This window comes from Archocentrus centrarchus, chromosome 17, assembly GCF_007364275.1.
Source record: "Archocentrus centrarchus isolate MPI-CPG fArcCen1 chromosome 17, fArcCen1, whole genome shotgun sequence".
NCBI lineage: Eukaryota > Metazoa > Chordata > Actinopteri > Cichliformes > Cichlidae > Archocentrus > Archocentrus centrarchus.
Genome location: NC_044362.1, coordinates 21,028,948 through 21,035,269, shown reverse-complemented (window position 1 = coordinate 21,035,269; position 6,322 = coordinate 21,028,948).

Here is a 6,322-nt window from a genome sequence, read left to right as displayed (position 1 = left end):
TCTTTTTAAGGTTAAATATAATTTTTTTTTTGCAGCATAATTGACATTTTGTTATATCGGACTGTCAGAAATAACCATTAAAATATAGGTATACCTAGATTCTGTCCAGTAATAATATTTGCCTTGACCGTACACAGACTGATCATGCTTTGTTCCTTAAACCTTGGAAGTTGGACATTGGAGCTAGGAGTGACATCACTCCCGAGTTGACGGTGTTCCAGTAACCAAGGAAAAGCAGGATTTCTTTTGCTCCCTAGCCATTCAGCCATCACTAACAATACAGTGGAACTCAGCATATTTCCCAGTCTGGTACACTTGAAATTGTTTGGTTACCAGTGTAACTCTGGTTCTCTAATCAAGGCTTAAGACAGACCCATCACTTCAAAGACATGTGGTCCCCCATCCCCTTTTATGATAGCCCTTGGCCTCGTACCAATTTAAATTTTCCAGTGCACTAGCTGTGGCTGCCATTTTTTAAAAAAAATATTTTAATTAAAAAAAAAAAAAACTACTGCTAACACATTAAAGAGCTTTACTGGGATTATGCTAGTTCAACTAACCGGCTTCTGGCTGCAGCTTCATATGTAGCAGACTGAGAGCGGAGTTGTGTCACCTCCTCACCTAACCTACAACGAAAAATCGAACAAGCGTAATTTCAACTGTTCATGTCTGTATGTGTCCTGCACGAGCTGTTATTTTGATTCATTCTACCTTCATGTACCAAATAGTTTTACAGTGTGAAGACAAATTCATCAGTGACAAGGAATGTAAAACTGCACTACCTTAGTTGAAGGTTCCTTAATGCGAAGCTCTTCATTTCATCAGAAAAAACAAAAGTTTATCCCAAAGGCTGAACAGAGCATATGAGAGTATCTACGTTACACAAGGTTTTCTTTCGTGAAATGTTGAAAATGACTTCTTCTAGATGCAGTGGATTTGAATGAAGTATGCACACAGTGACTGTCTGAAAGTGTTAGATGCTGCTTTACTAGCTGCGAAACCTGGTTTTTAGTCATTTTTGATTCTTTTTGCCAACAATGATCAAGGGGCTGGCTACCATATATGAGTTGGCATCAGTGAAACAATCAGATCTGACAGGCAGCCAGACTTTCAGTAATGCATTGCGTGAGGGCTTTTTCCCCATTCCTGTGGATTTTTTGTTTTGTTTTGTTTGTTTGTTCTGCCAAGTGTCCATTGTGCAGCATGTGTCTTATCAGTGTCACCATGTCCTGAATGTTAACACCACTTTGTAAGATGTAGCACAAAATATGTTTGTTCATAGGATGTCTCATTTTATTTTATTTTATTTTTTACACTACATAAAAAGAAGAAAATCAAACATTCTGTTTAACATGTGTGGCAATAAGAGTTTAAATTAAAAAAAATGTATATATAATTACCAGTGTATACACATTATCAACATGGTTGTAATATGCTGTATTTAATAAATACTTAAACAAATTCTACATCATTTTGTCTGCTGTCTCAACTGCTTCTTCTTGGAGTTACAATAATACACTGCAATTTTCTCACCATTTTTCTTGTCTTTCCTTTCTTTTTTTACTTATTATATTTAGAACACAATGTTAGATAGCCTTCCCACGAGTCGCATGAGTCTCCCTTCAATCATCATTACCAGACGGCAGGACATTTGACAGTCTACCATTTGAGTTGGCTTACTGCGTGACCGCTGTGTCACTGCAGGGTCACACTCTCTCTCCTCTCACACCACCGGATTGGGATTTGGTCTCTAGAATTGACTCGCTCCACACTTATGAGCTTAGCTGTTGATAGGATATCCATCACTGCAGTAGTGGATGTGATCCACCAAAAGCCAACAGTAATCTGCCAGCACTCCACTTCCCTACAGACCAAGCCCTCAATAAGCCCGCAGACAGATAAGCTTTGGTTTTAGCTTGATGGCTTATGGAAACCTGTGATTAATTAGAGTAGACTGCCAAGAGGGATGAGTAATTTAATCTTGGTTACTATCAACCAGAACTGAAATGGAAAAAAAAAATCATGCTGGGTATCTATATTGATATGGGCTGGGTAATGTGTTAGGAAGGAAAGGATGCCACATTGATGGAAATGAAAATGAGCAACTTACAGACAACTGAATTAAAAAACACCCCAAAAATCAAAGTGAAAAAATGATGTGGCAGGCTAGTTCATTTTGCCAAAATCTCACTGCAGCAACTCAAAATGGTACTCAGTAGTTTGTATGGCCCCCACATGTTTGCGTGTATGCCTGACAATGTTGGGGCATGCTCCAAATGAGGTGATGGATGGTGTCCAGGTGAATTTCCTCTGAGAGCTGGACCAGGGCATCAGTGAGCTCCTGGACAGTCTGAGGTGCAACCTGTTGACATTGGTTGGACCAAAGCATAATGTCTCAAAGGTGTTCTGTTGTATTTAGCTCAGGCAAGCATGGGGGCCAGTCAATGGTATCGGTTCCTTCATCCTCCAAGAACTGTCTGCATACTCTTGCCACATGAGGCCAGGCATTGTCGTGCACCAGGAAGAACACAGGACCCACTGCATTAGTGTAAGGTCTGACAGTGGGTCCAAGGATCTCATCCTGGTGCCTAATGGCAGTCAGGGTGCTGTTGCCTATCATGTAGAAGTCTGTGCATCCCTCCATGGATATACCTCCCCAGACCACGCTGAATGATGTTACAGGCAGCATAACATCCACTTCAGCTTCTCCAGATCCTTTCATGTCTGTCACATGTGTGCAGGGTGAACCTGCTGTCATCTGTGAAAAACACAGGGCACCAGTGGTGGACCTGCCAATTCAGGTTTTATATGGCAAATGCCAGTTGGGCTCCATGGTGCCGGGCAGTGAGCACAGGGCCCACTAGATGATGTTGGGCCCTCAGGCCACCCTCATGAAATATGTTTCTGCTTAAGAGCCATTCACACCAGTGGCTTGCTGGAGGTTTTTTTGTAGCGCTTTGGCAGTGTTCGTCCTGTGTGTCCTCCGGTCCTGCTGATGGGTTAAGGACCTTCTACAGCCCTGTCCAGTTCACCCATCTCCTGGAATTGCCTCCGTGCTCTTGAGACTGTGCTGGGAGGCACTGCAAACCTTCTGGCAATGACACGTATTGATGTGCCATCCTAGAGGAGTTGGACTACTGGTGCATCCTTGGTGTAATACGTGTTTCTGAGAGCAGGGAAAGTGAATTTTTTTAGGTTTCACAACATTAAATTTTGCAAAAACAAACAAAAAACAAACATCAGTTATCTCACAATATGTCGCACTTCTCCTGTTTTACCCAGGACATGAAAACACAACAGTACGGTAAGAATGATTTCAGTATACTTTATTGAAAGTGAAACTTGCAAGAACATTCTGGAACTGTTGAGATTAATTACATAACCATGTAAAACCACTGCAACCAATAAAGTCTGTCCTCACTGGTAGATCACAAATGTCTGTATAAATTCAATATTAATAAACCATTAAAACACAAAACTTGCTTAATGTAAACTAGTCTGTACATTCAGTGGTGGTAGGTAACCTTGCATGTGTGGGAGATTTCCCACACTCACTGAAATGGCAGCACAAGTGCCTTTACAATCTTATGACTCCACACAGTAAGGCCACTATTTGAACCAGGAATCTTCTTGCTGCAAGGCAACAGTGTTAACCAATCCAGATCTTGTACCTGTATCAAGGCACCCTCTCTTATGATAACCTCTGACCTTTGTATGAGGGTGTCTTATGTGCCCCTTAAATGATACTCATGCACTTTTATCACTGTTTGGAGATTCCCCCATGATCCCTCAAAGACGAGCTGATGCCTGTCTCTGCGGGAACCTGGACAAACAGTTCTTGTGATTGTGTCAAGGGCCTTCTTGAAGTCTGTCACCACTGTCCCATAAACAATACACACAGACATGCCATATACAGTTTCAGGATTCCCTAAAACCATTCCTTAATTTGACCCACACTGGTGCATCTAAAATCCATCTTAATAGATACAGGTCAAATTTAATCTGGAACTGCTTCATTGTACAAAAATTTGTAGCATCTGTACGACATTTAAAAAAAAACAAAATTTTTTTTTTGATTTTTGTGTGTTTCAGGTCACTTTAAGGAAATAATTTTTACCGTAGTTGAAGTTGACTTGAACAGTATAGAAGAGTTAAGTATATCAGTTTGCTAACAGCAGAAACAGGTGAAACAATACTGCATCATGGGCATGTACTGGTAGAATACACAGGAACAAAAATTGTGTCCCATGGTATATTTAAAGGATGACAGTTGCACATAATATTCTTTTTCATTGTTTTTGAGCACCATGACATTTTCCAAGTGTGTGATGTATCCACAAAATATAAGAGAATGTCATCCAATTGTTTCTTTGTTTTTTTTGTTTTTTTTTTTAGATAGATAGGGAAAATGTGTCTAAATGAGCCATTTTGGTTTGCAGCCTGTTGTGACGTCACAACGGGCTAAGCACCATATTAGTTCTCCCAATTGACTGGTATCCATGGCTGTGGCCAGCAGCAGCTAATGTTCATTTAAAGCTACAGGCACCTGTGAGCAAAGACATTCTGGAGACTTGTGAGACTTAAATTAAGCTGAAAAAAAAAAATTGGCTATAGTTCTGTAGTGTGGGGAGAGAAATCAGTTAGAGGTATTTTGTGTTTTACCATTGCAGACTTTGCTGAAATATAAGCTAAACACCAAATAAAACAATGAAATTGAGCAAGGAAACGGCACCACAGGTAGCTACTAGTACTGTAAATTCATAGGCATAAAATACTAAGTTAATACTCTGACATTTTTAAAGTTATTTTAAATTACCAGGGCTTTTTGCACAGTGTCTACTTTTCAATAAAGAACAATCACGAGGTGCTAGAATCAGCATACCAGGCGCCCTTTCATGCCTTTACTTTCTTATCCTGTCCTGACAGCTGCTGGCTGAAAATAGCCTGGCGTTATATCACATAGAGGTTGTAGGTTGATGGAAAGTCTGCTCTAATATTACCTCACAGGAGCTGAAATAGTAATGTCCCTGGACCAACAATGCCCCTGTGCCCTGACAGTGATGATGCCAGAAAGAGCCCAGCATTCATTATGAAGCTATTTCTCCTCTTGATAGTGAGAGAAGTCATTGTACATTATTCACAACAAAGATGCAGAGGTGCTGAGGTGGGAAAACAACAGGATAGATGGTGCTTAGCAAATAACCAAGGCCTTGTGATTTACTCTGCAGATCTGGAAATATATCGATGAGAGTGAGAATATTATTAATCACGGGCTAAAGACCAGGAAGCCACATGCTTAAACAACAATGCTTAAGCTTTGTATCAGTGCACCTGCAAAACATGACAACTAATGGACATCAGAGTTTCAAGGATGAGTCCATACATTTGGAAGCATCATCTTTACTCCTTCAAACAGCCCTCTTGTCATTGTGGCCAAACAGCTCTATCTTTGTCTCATCTGACCTTAAAAATGTTCTCCAGAAGGCATTTGGGTTGTTCACGTGGGCAGCTGCAAATTTCAATCAACTTAGGGATGGATGTCAGTTTTGGAGCAGGGGCTTCTTTCTTGGTTGGCACCCTTTCAGTCCACGACAATGTGAAGTTCTTTGGTGTTCCAGCAGTTTGTTTCTGAACATCCTAACTAACTTCCTCTCATCTGAGGATGACAGTTTGGGTCATCTTCCAGACCTTGACAAAGTGGTGACACATCTTGATTATTTGTACTTAGATATAATTGTTTGAACTGATGATCTTGGAATCTGCAGTTGTAAAAATGGCTCTCAAAGACCTTCCCAACTTGTGTAAATCTACAACTCTCCTTCTTAGATCTTAGTTCCTTGGACTTTCTCATTGTTTTGAGTATTGGTCAATTCAGTGAGTGCTGTCAAACAACTTATTATGTCGACAAAGAGAAACAGTCGTAGTCAGTCATGATTACTAATGAAGTTACCAGGCCTTGTCAAGTTAAGACAGTGTAGATCCTTCAGCACCACTTATTAAAAGATTTGAATGTCTGTATATTTGAGCATGTATGTATACTTTTGACTGTGTGCATTAGAGAAAATCCAAAATAAATTCAAACTTATACACCCAAGAGCAGTTCAAAGAAATCATTAAAAGCCCTAAATTACCATGACATTTATGCCAATGAGTGGATGTAAACTTCTGACCACAACTGTATGGGGTCCTGTGACTTTGCAGGAGCTCTCCAGTGTGTGGTATTTGTGGCATTTGTTCTACTGTCAGTGTGTTTGAATGAAGCACTAAAAACAAAACAAAAGCAACAAGAGGATAAGTTTAGATGCCATTTTATTACATTCAT